The sequence below is a fragment of the Leptonychotes weddellii genome, chromosome 2, assembly GCF_054177405.1.
Source record: "Leptonychotes weddellii isolate Sample4059 chromosome 2, ASM5417740v2, whole genome shotgun sequence".
Taxonomy (NCBI): domain Eukaryota; kingdom Metazoa; phylum Chordata; class Mammalia; order Carnivora; family Phocidae; genus Leptonychotes; species Leptonychotes weddellii.
The window spans coordinates 59,716,643-59,730,812 of record NC_138370.1 but is presented as its reverse complement, the minus strand read 5'-3'; positions in this window follow the sequence as shown (position 1 = coordinate 59,730,812).

Below are 14,170 nucleotides of genomic sequence, written 5' to 3'. Positions count from 1 at the left end.
TACATTAACATTGTGGTTTCATGTGCAGTATAAAATTTCTATTTACAAAGTATTCTCGAAAATGACTTCATAATGGTAGATCAAGAGAAAAAGAGTTTAGAAATTGAATGATGTAAATCATATGGGGTTCAGAGGCTAAGCAAATTACACACCCTGAAGCTGCCCTGGCTTTATGAAAGGAGCCTTTCTCCAGCTCTGTGCAATCCCAGCCCAAGGGAACTTGCATCTGAGAGTTTTCTAAACATTTCAGGTACACTTGAAAGCTGAAAGTAATTCTCATTTCCTATGCAGGATTAAGTCGTTTCCAGCACACACAAAATAGCAGTCATTCACCAACACATATAAAAACACACACCAGAAAGGTAAGTTCTTCAGAGTACAAAGGCACATTTTAAAAAAAAAAAAGAGAGAGAGAGCGCGCAAGAGAAATACATTTTTTTAACTCCCCCTAAAAACGTCCACACGGCCCCATGACCTCTCTATTTCCTATCTACTTACTGATTAATTGATGCCTTTCCACTTTGAATGCTTCAATTAATGTGGCTGGTACATTTCCTCAAACACCCTCCTCCCCACGAAAAAGAAAATCGGAGTAAAGGCAAACATGCCAAGACTCATTCATTTTGGATTCATTTTTCGAGGCAGTTCTTGAACTTATAACTCTGGCAAGGAAAGGTTCTGCAATGTGCCTTTGAACTGACGTTCACAATCGCTCCCAGAATGTCTTCTCTAACGGAGCCAGCAGTGGCACTCACGTTGCCCTCTTACAGCTTTGTGGCAGCTCCCGAAGTTGCAAACGGCACGTAACCTCCTAAAGTCCATGCCAATGAACGCAGCGCGCATTTGCATGGCTTCAGAGACGACTATACCCTCGCAGGCTAGTGTACATCACACACCAACGCACAGTGCCAACGTAACACACACAGCGAGAAACAAGAAGGGGGAGAAAGGGGTAAAAGACTCACCGTTCTGTTCCTTGTTGCTGGAGTACTGGAATTTACTACTCAGGTTGGACTCAGCCTGAGTCCCGTGTCTCTGGCCGGCCAGGGCAGATGTCAGCAGGAGAAGCCCGAAGAGGAGCATTTGGCTGACTGGGGCGAGAACTCACTCACGGCGGGCACTTTGGAAGCAGCGGCTCCTGAGTCTCTTTCACCACCGCCAGGGGAAGGCTGCACTGGGGTGGAAGCGCCGAGCCTGCTCTGGCAGCAGAGAATCGCAGGGTAGTTTCCACATAATCCCATCCAAAACTTTTTCCTAGAGCCCTCTTCTGTGTCTCCAGTTTTTGAAAAGGATCAAAGCAAAACCTGGACCTGAACCAGTTTCCCAAGGTTTAAACAAATCCTGAGCTGTGCCGAAGTGGTGGGGGTGGGGGTGAAGACGAGGGAGGAAAGAGGGGGTGGGGATGCGGGGGAGCCGGGGGAGCGGCGAGAAGTCACCAGCAAGTTGCTGGGAGCACCTGTCAGTTCGGGGGACAGGATAGAGGCGAAAACTCGAGGGTCGCGCGAAGCCAGCCTCGAAGCCAAGTTGGCGGCGAGCAGTTTCTGATCAATAACAAAGCTGCCAATAGATGCGCTCTCCGGGCGCCCCTCTCCCCTGCCCCACCCCCACCCCCGAAGGGGGAGGGGGAAGAAACAGGGCTAGGGCGCCTCGGCGGGTCCCGGGGGCCGCGCAGCCGGAGCGAGGCCGGGGGTGGGGGGCTCCGGGCCGAGGCCGCCCCGGGCGCGGGCGGAGGGAGGCCTCGGGGCTCCCGCTCCCCAGCCCGGCTTGCAGCCTGCGCCCGGTCCCGACCGCCGCGGCGCGGATCCCGGCACCTGGCTGGAGTTTTCCGCGACCAAAGTTCACCTTGTTTGGGTGCGTCCCCCGCTCCTCGAAGCCAAGGGAAATTCGGCAGCTCGGGGTCACCGCGGGGCTCCGGTCGTTCCCCGTCCCCTCCCCCCACGCCTCGGGCTCCACGCAGACCTCGGGGCTCCGCGCGGCGTCTCGGCACCGGGTAGAGAGGGAAGGCCGGCGGCCCAAGGCTCCGGCTTGTCCCCTCCCCTTGTCTACCTTCCCCCAGCCGGCGGCGGTCGGGAGGAGGGGGCCGTGGGCAGAGCCCGGGCGGAGCGCGCGGCAGGCGAGCGGGGGAGGCTCGGCCGCTCTCCCGCGGGCGGCCGCAGGGGCGGGCAAGGGTCGGCGCCTCCGGGAGGGGCAGCCCCGGCCGCGTCCGCTCGCGCCAACTCGGGCCGCCAACTGGCGGTCCGACAGGTGCTGGCACAGACAGGGGGTGCTGCGGGGCTCGCCGCAGACAGGACCCAAACGGCCCCGGCGAGGAATGCAGCCAGAGCGGCCCCTGGTTTCCTTCCCCCCCAGGACGCCCCTAGCCCCAAATAAAGAGCAAGATGGGTGGCGAAAGGTACTGCAAACGCAGAAATGAGTGGAGAAGAACTTCCTGCAACTCTCCCTCTTCCCCCGCCCCCCGTGGTCGTGCCTCGTCATTAACTTCTGAGGGGATCCCCGTTCCCAAAGGCTTGGCCAGAGTTTCTGGACCGAAGGAACAAGGGAAATTGGATTTCAAAGATTTCCCTTCAGTTTCCAGCTCTCTGAAGCGGGATGGATAAAACAAAAGTAAAGCCAAACAGCCAGCACATTAACAGCAACATTCATTCATTTAGCAAACACTATTTGTCGAATGCCTACTGTGTCGGGGACTGTTCTAGGAGTGGGGCGGTAGTAGTGAAAACACAATCTGTCCTCGCGAAACTTGCATATCAGTTGGACTGCATTAAATTGATATCAACCAAGTCCCCTGGCCAGCAAATCAGAAATAGCACCCAGCCTCTTGTTAAATAAGGCAATGCAAACAATTCGACCCTTTATGGTGTTACACTGGGGGTTGGAAGAAAGGATATAGCCTTAAGGTATATGTTGAAGTACTGATGGAGTCTCAAGTGTTCAGGAACCGCCCTTCCTGGCTTTGCAGGAAGGCCTCTACTGAGTCAGCTGCCCTGAAAAAGGATCCAGGGATGCTTGGGGAAGGCACATACACCTACTGAACCAAACCAGAAGCTGACCCTTCCTCAGTCATGCTGAAAATGCCAAGCCCTCTTCTTGTATTTGGACACCCACTGAGACCAACCAACTTGACCTCTCTGTAATACCCTGCTCCTCTTCTTTTTGGCCTCTTAAAATTCTAATAAGCTCAATTGGTCTTTACGCACCTATCCCATTCATTCATTCCTTATTTCTTTACCATTTCTGTCTTCACAGTGCAGGATACCAAGGCAATTAGACAAGGTCCCGTCTTTGACTTTAAATAACATACAGGTTAGCTGACAAAGACTGGTTTACTTTATGTATTTCAGCAGCATCTCAGCACCAGTGTGAATCCATATTTGCACAATAAATATATTCCAAAAATGTTTTGTGGATTTGTGAGGGAGAGGGGCCTTGTTCCCAATTTTAATAACATAATGAGACGTATTATATAAAAGACATGCTCTATGGGTGTGTTTTAATCTATTTGTAATAAAACTAATTACTCCCCAGTTTTTCTAATTTTGTAAGTTTAATTTTCTAATCAGGGTTTTTCTAAATGAGGCTGTTAAATGTCCTTACAGTTGACATTTCTTGACCACCCACATAGAGGGTGTGTGTGTGTGTGTGTGTGTGTCTGCAGATTTAATCCATTTGCTCTCACGAGATTATAAGAGTGATGACTATTCTTTATTTTGTATCATTTGATATTGGCTAGAACAGTGCCTGGCTCAGGGGGATAATAAATAAACACTCTTGACTGACTGACAGGTTTCTTTATTGGAGTCACTTACATTTTCCTTGGAATTTCAGCATGAAGGTTGTATTTGAAAAGTTACAGATGATCTAGAATAATACTCTACCTCTGCGTTTCACCTCATCCATATTCTACAGATTGATTTGACAATCACCTTACAAATAAAGCCAGCCATGTGCTCCTGCATGACCCCTAGACAAAATCACGGTCACATTGCCTAGTTCCCTTTCAATGTACTTGCACTGTTGTTTCTTGAACTGCACTTGCCCTTGGCATAGTTGATTCTTTTAACAGTTTATCCTCTGTCTGTCTTCCTGCTCCATTTTGCTTATAAACCTTTCCTAGAAAAGTGGGACCCTTGCACTGAAAGTAAATTTTATGTAATCCAGAGGCCGCACAATTACTAAACAATATATTTTGAATGAATATGGCTTTGTTTTGGCCCAAGGTATTTTCCTTGAGGAAAGGTATCTGTTCTGCCAACCAAGAGAAAATAATTGCAAACATTCTTTGTGGTTTTCATGTTTTCTTAAACCTTAGGAAGGAGTCCCCATTCAGGCTGAATGCATGAACAGTGTTACCTACAAATTTCTGTTGAAGAACATGGTAGGACGTACTTGGTTATTAACAGTGATAATTTGGGGGAGGGAGGGTGGGTGTCACTATCAATTTTGTTTGAGTGGAATAAGATTTAAAACAAATTGCCCATTTAGCTAGTCATGTAACACCCAGGAGGGCAAGAACCATGGGGACATATTTTTGCCTCAGAAAATCAAATACTGCAAGTTTTCTTGCTCTCTCGTCTTCTGATTCAATCTTAACACACACACACACACACACACACACACACACTCACATACACAGAGGTATATGTACAATATTATTTTACAACTTTTCTCAGAACTTTAACTTTTCAGCATTTTAGTGGCAGATAATTGAGCATGAGTTTCTGAAGTTCAGAAATCTCCAACCTACCTAAATGCCCACTGGGTTTCCAGAATAGCTAACAAGCAACATTTACCTATACATTTAAATGAGACCAGGTATCATTAGTAAGGAAGTAAATGCCCACAGATCACTGCAGAAATAAAGATTGTTCTAGAAAAAAAAATTAAGTAATCTCTCTTAGAGTCACCCTTTTCTCTCTCTACTCTCTCCAACTACCCCATCTTGAGAAACATACGTTCTTGCTATCTCTAGAGATCTAGGATATACTAATACTCTGTTTTTCCAACCTAAAAATTATAAAACACACTTTTTATTAAATTCTTTTCTTTTACGACAGTCACCCTTTACCTCCCAGTGTAACAGCTGTTAATCTGAGAAAGACTTGCTTACTGTGGCAAATGGTAGAAGGTTGTGCTCAGGCCCTGCTCTTTTTAATTTTGACTTTTCTGGGGAAGGGAGTTGGGAGGTGGGAAGTTAGAGGTGTGTGGCCACGGGAAACGGGTGACAAGAACTGGCCTCTAGGTGACCCTCGGTGGCTTTTCCCATTGAAGTAAAGCTGCTGTTTACTTTTTGAAATCACGGTTGAGTATGCAAAGATTTTTTTCAAAATCTCAGAAGTGCTTGTCTGACTCAGAATTCAGAGGGAGTAAGTAGCCAGAAACAGCCCCAAAGAAGGAGGAGTCCTGGTAACCTTTGAACCACCACAACAAAAGATCATTTCACTGGAAGATGGGACACCAGGGACTCAGTCTGGCTTTGCCATGACCAAACAGTACAACCTTGATCTAGAAATCCTCTCTGTCCCTTCTCTTTACATGAGAAATTTACACTGGATTCTGTCTCAGTGCTCTTACCATTTTAGAACTCTTTGGTTCTCTGAGCTATTTGAGGTAATGAGAGCAAAACTTTTTCACCTTAATTGTGCTTCTGTGATAATGCATGACTAAAACAACGGCTTCTTAGCCTCAACTTACAGGTGCTTGGTGGCTGACTAGAGATGATGAAAAGAGTTCTTCTCCCTAAACTTGTCCAGTCAAGGTTGTCCTCTATAATCTGTTACTATTATAGTTCGACAAGACACGTTCCACTGATAAACAGAGGGGCAGAAGAAAGAGTTTGGAAATCACTGACTAATGCAAGTATCAGGAGTTTTACTGAATTCAAGAAAACTAAGTAAATCATGTGCAGGCATTCACATTTTAATTTTTAATATTTGGTATGATGATAGCAACGTCGGAATATGCAAAGTGTGGTTCCAAGGTAAAGAAAATTAGTGATCGTACATAAGTGAATTGTAAATAATAAGGAAATAATATTGGTATTAGCCCAGAACAGATGGCCAATGTCCTACTGTTCGGTAGAGTCACACTGGTGGAATGTGAAACAATTCTGAGAGCAAGGGGCATCCCCTAAAAATGTGGGCAGCCACCAAACACTATGTTTGGTCATATCGGCCACTCAGTAACATGTCATTTTTCCCTCCCTTGAAGTCATGCATAGGATATGAAGGCCTGCTGTCCACATTGTGACAAATCATAGTAAAGAGGTCATGGCACAGTTACAGATCCCCCTTTCTCAGATGGTGACCCTCTTATTTCAAAGGTCATGGGAGAAGGACCCTTTCACTTTGTGATCATTGTTTCAAATGCAGACCTTTCCTTGGCTACGAGCCTTTGCAAAAGAGGTGGAGAGCCTCAGTACTCTACTTAATGAACATTTGAAAAGTTTCAGTGGTTAGCAAAAAAAAAAACGTGGCTTAACTAATCTAATACTAAAAGTATCCTGAATTGCTTTTAAAGCTCAAGACAGTTCTAGAGATTTTCTTACTCCTTTCTATTATGATTATTACTATTTGCTCTTTATGATCTTTACAGTTAGAAAGGTGCTTGCCCTCTTCTACCCTAGAACCTTGCAACATTTTAAAGCATCATTTTATATTCCCAAATTTTATTTTTATCAGCATAATTTGCTTTGACATTTTCCTCATACCCCGGTACCACCTTCTCTCCTTTCTCATCATCTGAATCTTCTTTCACTCATCCTCTATGAAGGGTAAAAAGCATTTTTTCCTCTTACAGGTAGCTCAAAAGATGTATAGTTAAACAAAAGCCAACCAAGGAAAATAAAAACGAGAAGAGAATTATTCAGGTTCTAATTTATTTTTTGAAGCATGTATCATGTCCCAGGAACTGTTCGACACCTTAAGATCTATTTTCTCATTTAATCTTCCCACCAGTCCTTTGAGGAAGGCCAGAGTTTTCCCATTTGACTGCAAAGAAACTGAAGCTCCAAGAGGATAGTTAGTTTTCCCAGAATAACACTATCAAAGACAGGTACACTTACTGTTTGAGCCAGGTCTTCCTGTTCTGCTCTTATGCTTTTGACACATTTAGACCCTGGATTTGGGACAAAAATATTCTTATTTGAAGCTTTCTTGTGTTTCTCCTCTAGGTTTTCTCCACAATGACTGTCTTCCCCCTTCCCCAATGTTGTTGCTTTTTTTTTTTAATACAAGATTTTATTTATTTATTTAAGAGAGAGAGAAAGAGCAAGCTCAAGCTGGGGGATGGGGAGGAGGCAGAGGGGGAGGGAGAAGCAGATTCCCCACTGAGCAGAGAGTCCAACTCAGGGCTCCATCCCAGGACCTGGAGATCATGACCTGAGCCGAAGGCAGACGTTTAACTGATTGAACCACCCAGGTGCTCCCGTCTGCCCCAATGTTTAATTTGAGGTATACTATAGGTTATATAGATGAATTTTCCCATGTGTTCGAGAACACTAATCTAACACTAGACAGCTCTTGCGGGAACAGCCTAAGTGAAATATTTGAGCCTGAGGAAATACCAGTTACTTGAAGGAATGGTGGTGACTAAGGCGTCAGAAAGCTGGTGTTGGGGAGAAGCCCACCCAGAGCGTGGGCTAGCATGAGTGTCCTGTTTATCCTGGCCAAAGTTAGTCATCCAGCTAATGCCTTAGCCTAGACCATCTGTGGGGAGTCATGTCAGAAAATCCATCTCCTGGTCTTTGAGGACAAAGGGAATGAATTATCATTCCCCCTTTCCTACCCATGATTGCTACTGAATTAAAGCATCGGGACTGGGAAGAAATGAACTTTTCCCAGGTGCTCCCTTTGAAGAATCAATTTCTGATTAGATGTCAAAGTCTAGGCCTCTCTTATTTATAAAATTCCTATATGTATCCCTCCATGTGTTTTTAATTTAAAATGCCTGGTCTATGGGTTTTTTAAGCCATAAGGTGAGGCAAATTTACATTTTCATTGATAATTTTACAAAGGTATTTTTAGATTAGTCGGAGTCACTCAAAGCAGAAAGATTGCTACAAGAACTAACTAGTGACTTGTTAAGCCCCCAAGCAAGCAAAAGTCTTCAAATGAAATTCTAATTCCTTATATAAATTGCATTTGTATCTGAAAAGCTATACCTTGTGGAAAGACCCTCGTGGTGGTCATTTTTATCCCACTGGATAGCAAGTGGGAAAAAATTATTTCCTTTCTATTACAAGTGGCTTTTGAAACACACATAAAAATAGAATAATGTGAGAATCAGCTAATTATGATAGCTACTATTATTCATATTTATTGAAGCAACTTATAATACTATGAATCTGTAAAAAATAGTATTTTAAGAATTCAAAGCACTTCCTAATATCTTTTTCATTCTGCCCCTCTAGATTTCTGTTTGAAGATGGTTATCATGGTTGGTATACCTCCCGTTTCAACATTCTCAGCCCTGGCAAGGGAAAGAAATTTCTCATTCCCGAGAATCTATCTATTCTGGCATAGGAATCAAATGTCACCTATTCTGTGAACTACAGTAACCTGCCTACTTTTGTTTTACATTGTGTGGAGCTGATGTCCCATTATTAACTCTTTTTACTGAAATATTCACAATGAAGTTCTCTACTATGGGATCTTCCACTGCTTACTAAACAACTGTTAGAGTAACTAACTACAACAACTCTGTGAGTAAATATTAATAGAACCCATTTTAAAGATGAGAGCCTGAGCCCCAGAAAGGTTTTGTAACTTGCCCAAGGTCACACCATTCATAAGTATTGAAGCCAGAATGTCAATACAGGTAGTCAATTCCAGAGGTGGCACCTGTAACCATTATGTTCCCAAGCCCTTCCATCTCATCTAGCATAACGCTAAGTTTGTAGTGTCTCAAAAGTGCATTTCAAACTTATTAAATGTACATTTATATTAAGCATTTGGTGTTTATTTTAGAACTCCACACAATCCCAGTCATAAATATGGAACTCAAAATTCTATTGCCAACAACAAATAGTAAATCCTTCTGAGTTTGCCTGACATCAAAAGGACAGTGCTCCAAGCATACAGGAACTAAGCATTCAGTCCATAAAAATGTCACTGTGTCTTAGACCGAATGCCCTTTTCAGTGGCTATAGAAATGAGAAATGAATCTTCGGAAACCATATGAAGGAAAAAGGATCTGTTGCCCTTATTCTTAGCAATAAAACTTTGCCATAAAATTATCATTAACGTGTTTCTGGTGCTGACAGCCCATGAGGAAGGAATCGCACAATGTGTATTCAAATCAGTTTCTGAAGGACAATAGTCAGAAAAAGGAAACTTAGTGAGATGACTTACTATTTTCTTGGTGAAGGTGAAAATTGTAAATGGGAGACAGCATTTCTCTTACCACTAACCTGGAGATTATCATGGACTTTACAAAATAGCAATGTTAATGTGGGGAACATTAATGCCGCGCAGTCCGGACCAAGAAGTTACAAAGTAAGTGAAAATACATTGTTGCTGCGCTCAAGGAGCTCCCCCTTATTTTGTGTATCCCACCAATCTTCATTTGCATTGATTTCCACGTCAGATGTAATCCTTGTTTTATGGAATCATCTACTCCCTACCTTCCCACGGCTCTCTGCCTCATCTACTCTTAGGCGCCATCAAACTGTCCTCTGATGGATTACCAGCTTGATCTATTTAACCCACAGATCTGATTACCATCCTATGCTCTACTCTAAAAGTTTTACAAACAACCTGCCCCCCTGTCCTTTGCCTCCTCTAGGCGGGATCTGCTCTTCCCTCCGTGCTCAGGTCTCACCCTCTCTGAGTGTCTTGTGTGGTTCCTGACACCACAATTTATGCACTGGTACTTACTGTCTTTACTTCTTTTCTTATTTTCCCTCCACAATGATATATAACCCAATGTAGCACTTATTCTATTCTATTTTACTTTTCTTTTTATCCCCTTTAGCACAACACTTAATATATTGCACTTATCCAATAATAACAGCTAACTCTTACTGTGTGCCAGGCACCATTTTAAGAATTTCATGCGTATTCCTTCCTTTTTCTTCTCAATGAACATATGAGATAGGTTTATTTATTTATTTATTTTAGAGAAAGAGAGTGAGATAGAGCACAAGAGCAGGGTGAGGGGCAGAGGGAGAAGCAGACTCCCCACTGAGCAGGGAGCCCGACATGGGGCTTGATTCCAAGACCAGAGATCATGACCTAAACCGAAGGCAGACGCTTAACCAACTGATCCACCCAGGCACCCCAGAGATAGGTACATTTAAATAGATTTTATAGAGGAAGAACAAAGTAAGATGCTTAGGGCTTAAGCAATTTGCCCAAGGCTGTACATGTGGAAAAGTGGTAGAGCTGGACCTTAAATGCGAGTAGTCTAACTCAAGAGTCCATGCACTTGATTATCACTTTGCTTCTAATAGTGTTCAACCAGTATTTGGAGGCAGTATAGACTCCCACTCATTATCTAAGCACTGAAGTCAGAGATACAAGCTAACATCTTAGCCATTACATTTAAGGAAATGTATGCCAGACCTAATATTCATTGTTACTATCTAATATTACCTAATAGATCACTATTACTATAAACAGATAATAATAGAATCTGCCCCAGAAATCTGTGGGAAATAAATGAGACAAAGTGTGTAAAGCCTTTGGTACAATGCCCTGCATGTTTTAGACGTGCAGTACATGCCATCGATCATGTGATCCATTTTCTGAATTATGAAATTAACTTTTTTTCTATTTACCTTTTTTCTTTTTTTTAAGATTTTATTTATTTTATTTTAGAGAGAGAGCGTGTGAGCATGGGGTGGGAGAGGAGCAGAGGGAGAGGGAGAGAGAAACTCAAGCAGACTCTGTGCTGAGTGGGGAGCCTGATGCCAGGCTAGATCTCATAACCCTGAGATCACAACCTGAGCTAAAATCAAGAGTTGAATGCTTTAACCAACTGCACCACCTAGACGCCCCTCTATTTAACATGTTTGACCTGTTTTATATTCAGTGTCAGAAGAAACTTAGCAACTATCCTTTTTTTCTCTCCAAAAGGTTGCTATAATTTCAATGTGAAATTTCATACTCAGTGGTGTCTTAAAAATGAAAATGACACTGAATAATTTTTTGACTAAATAAAAAAGACTTTCCCCATCTTCTCTCCCTTTTTTGTCATCACTAACTACAACATAGGACTACATCTCTCACCCTTCTAAAAACTTTCCAAGACAAATCCTAAACCTCACTGTCCAACATTAAGGTTACATTCTCTAGTTTTGTTGATATACCTTCCTTGCCCTTTATTATAAACTCTTTGTTGGCAGGAATTTTGCATTCTCCTTTGGAAAAAAAAAAAAACAAACCTGCTAACCATCCTGCCACGGCTTCCTCACTGCAGTATGTAACACTATATATGTGGATTTCCATGTTTTACACATCTTCTAATAGCTGGTGAGTGGAATTAACAAAAATGTGAAGTACTCAAATGCGGATACCCCCAAATGCAGATAAATCTTTGTAAAAGAAAAATAGAGGAAGAATAGCTACTTCTGACATAATTAGGGTGACGAGAACCATGTGGAGTTCATTTTCTTGCTTGGCTGTCAGTCAAAGTTGGGAATCTTGTAAAAGGAAGAACCAAATTATGAAAAACAGGAGTCAAGCTGTACTAATCTCTAAGCTCACACCTAAGTGAAAATAATTCATATAACTTTTTTTGTTTGATGAGCTGGAAAGAAGACCAGGTAGGCATTTTCCAAAATGGAAGAAATGCAGAATCTGTCTTTTCACAAATACTGCAATGACATTCATTCCAACATTACAAGGTTATGTCCAAGGCCTGGCAAACAGCCCATATTCATATTGCCTGACTGGTTTAAATAGAGTTAATTCTTTCTGATAGAGAAATTTTACGTAACAGATGGTTTACAAACCTGTGTCTATTTAATAGCCAATCTGTTATATACAAGATCTCATCATTTTGGAAAATAACTTCTGTGGAAGTATCTTCTTCATAATTTGAAAGTATGACGTCAAATGAATTTTTTTTCTTTTTAGATTTTAAAGTTTTTATGTTACAATTTAAAATATGTGTATCTGTGAAAGCATGCGGTTTTGAAATAATAATCACTGACTGCTGCTGCCTGGATAGAGGAAATTTTAGAGCCACCACGCTAAGATGGGACACGAAGGATTGCTATTTTATCAATATTCATATGTAAAGTAAATTAATGAAATGACAGTTCATTTTTTATCTCATGTGCTTTGGGCAATTATTTTTGCTATGAAATCTGAGACATCAGCTTTCAGTTAATATCTTAAAAAATAAAGAAACTGCCACGGACGGAACCAAACACGCCACTTTGTGTTTTTTTCCTTCCTATATAGCACCAATATATTACTTTAAAAGCAGATATATTCTGAGATTTTATCTCATGAAATAAATTACTTAATTCATACCCAGTAATAATAAACTCCCTTAATGAGCTCAGATAAAATATAATTACTTTGATGATTCTTCAAGCTCATAAAAATTGCTTCTATTTATTGTGATATAAAAATGCTGTTTATGATGACATCTCCTTTATCCTTTGAAAGATTTCATCTGATACATTTCATATGCTTGAATGCATTTGCAGCTGACATGGTACAGAGTTTTCAACCTCTGCTCCGTTTAAAGGTCCCTCATGAAATTGATCAGGCACAAGATTTCATAGGAGAAAGACAGCATCTATTTCTGAAACTAGAAGTGAGTCTTCATTAGTAATTTAATTTTGAAAGTCTTAGAAATATTTCAAAATACAGCAATCATTGGTCCAGGATGTAAATTTATTGTAGGACATCATGGTACGTGATAAGAGCTCACAATCGGAAATTCTTAAGTTCTACCACAATTGATATGTGACTTTAATAGTTAACTTTTCAGGTCCTCAGCTTCCATAACTGGAAAAATGAAAGTTTACTGACTGATTTCAAGATTCTTTCCATTTTGAGCATTTTCTGATTCATATCTGGTTCTTTTATTTCTACTAGAAAAAAATATATCTTCTCATATTTGTTCTTGTAGAGAGGGAATTGCTTCTTAAAGAACATTTTTTATTTGGAGAAAAACAACTTTAGTCCGGAGAACTTCCACTTAGCTGGATATTCCATTAGAGCAGTTATTATTTCTTAAGGACATTTGTATCTGGGCCTTAAAGACATTTCTGGCCGGAGACAGAGTATAGATGAGGGTAAAAAGATTTTAAAATCTTTAAAACGGAGAAACAAACAAAAACTTACTCAGGAGGAGGGAAAAGAAAAAAGGAAGGAAGCGCTCAAGGGAGGAAGACAAAATTCTTAAAATTTCCATTTGTTTAGAAAAATCTATTTTCCAAATGGTTCCTCAAGTGTTTAACAATGTAGGATTTTAATATCGTCTTTGGTCATCATCTTTTTTGTATAAATTTGAGCTGCCAAATAACAGTGGCCAATTTCTGTTTCGGCCTGTGCTGGTGGTTCCGCAATAGCAGGCCTGTTGTTATTTGCACGCCACATAGCCCTGTAAAAGGATATTGATGGATGGCTCTGTCTATTCTTCTATACATATGCAAATTATATTTGCATTAATATGAATATTTTCTAAATACAAAGGGAAATATTTCCTTTATAATTATATAATAATATGATAGATATTAATATTTTCTATACTTAAATATAAATTAAAAACACTACAATTAAAACTTATCTCGTGATGTTCTGCTATGGACTTGTTCTTTGCCTTTCTATGAATCTAATATTATGTTGTTATTCTCATTGATAACACCAGGAGGCACATAGAGGAGAGTCTGCATTTGTTACTATGGTAACTATTAGACATATTTTAAAGGAGAGCAACCATCATGTATGCATAAATTTAAAATATTACCATCCACCTTTTTCACAATTGTTGTAGAGAATTAGACATCAAATTTTAAAAACCATTCAGTCATATGCTTCCTAATTTTCTTCTCAAGGAACGTATAGTTAGTCATGACAATACAAATAGCTGAGTTTTTAAGGATAATAGACCACAACTTCTGTTTTTCTCCAAAAATATTTAAATCATGGGGCGCCTGGGTGGCTCAGTCGTTGGGCGTCTACCTTCGGCTCAGGTCATGGTCCCAGAATCCTAG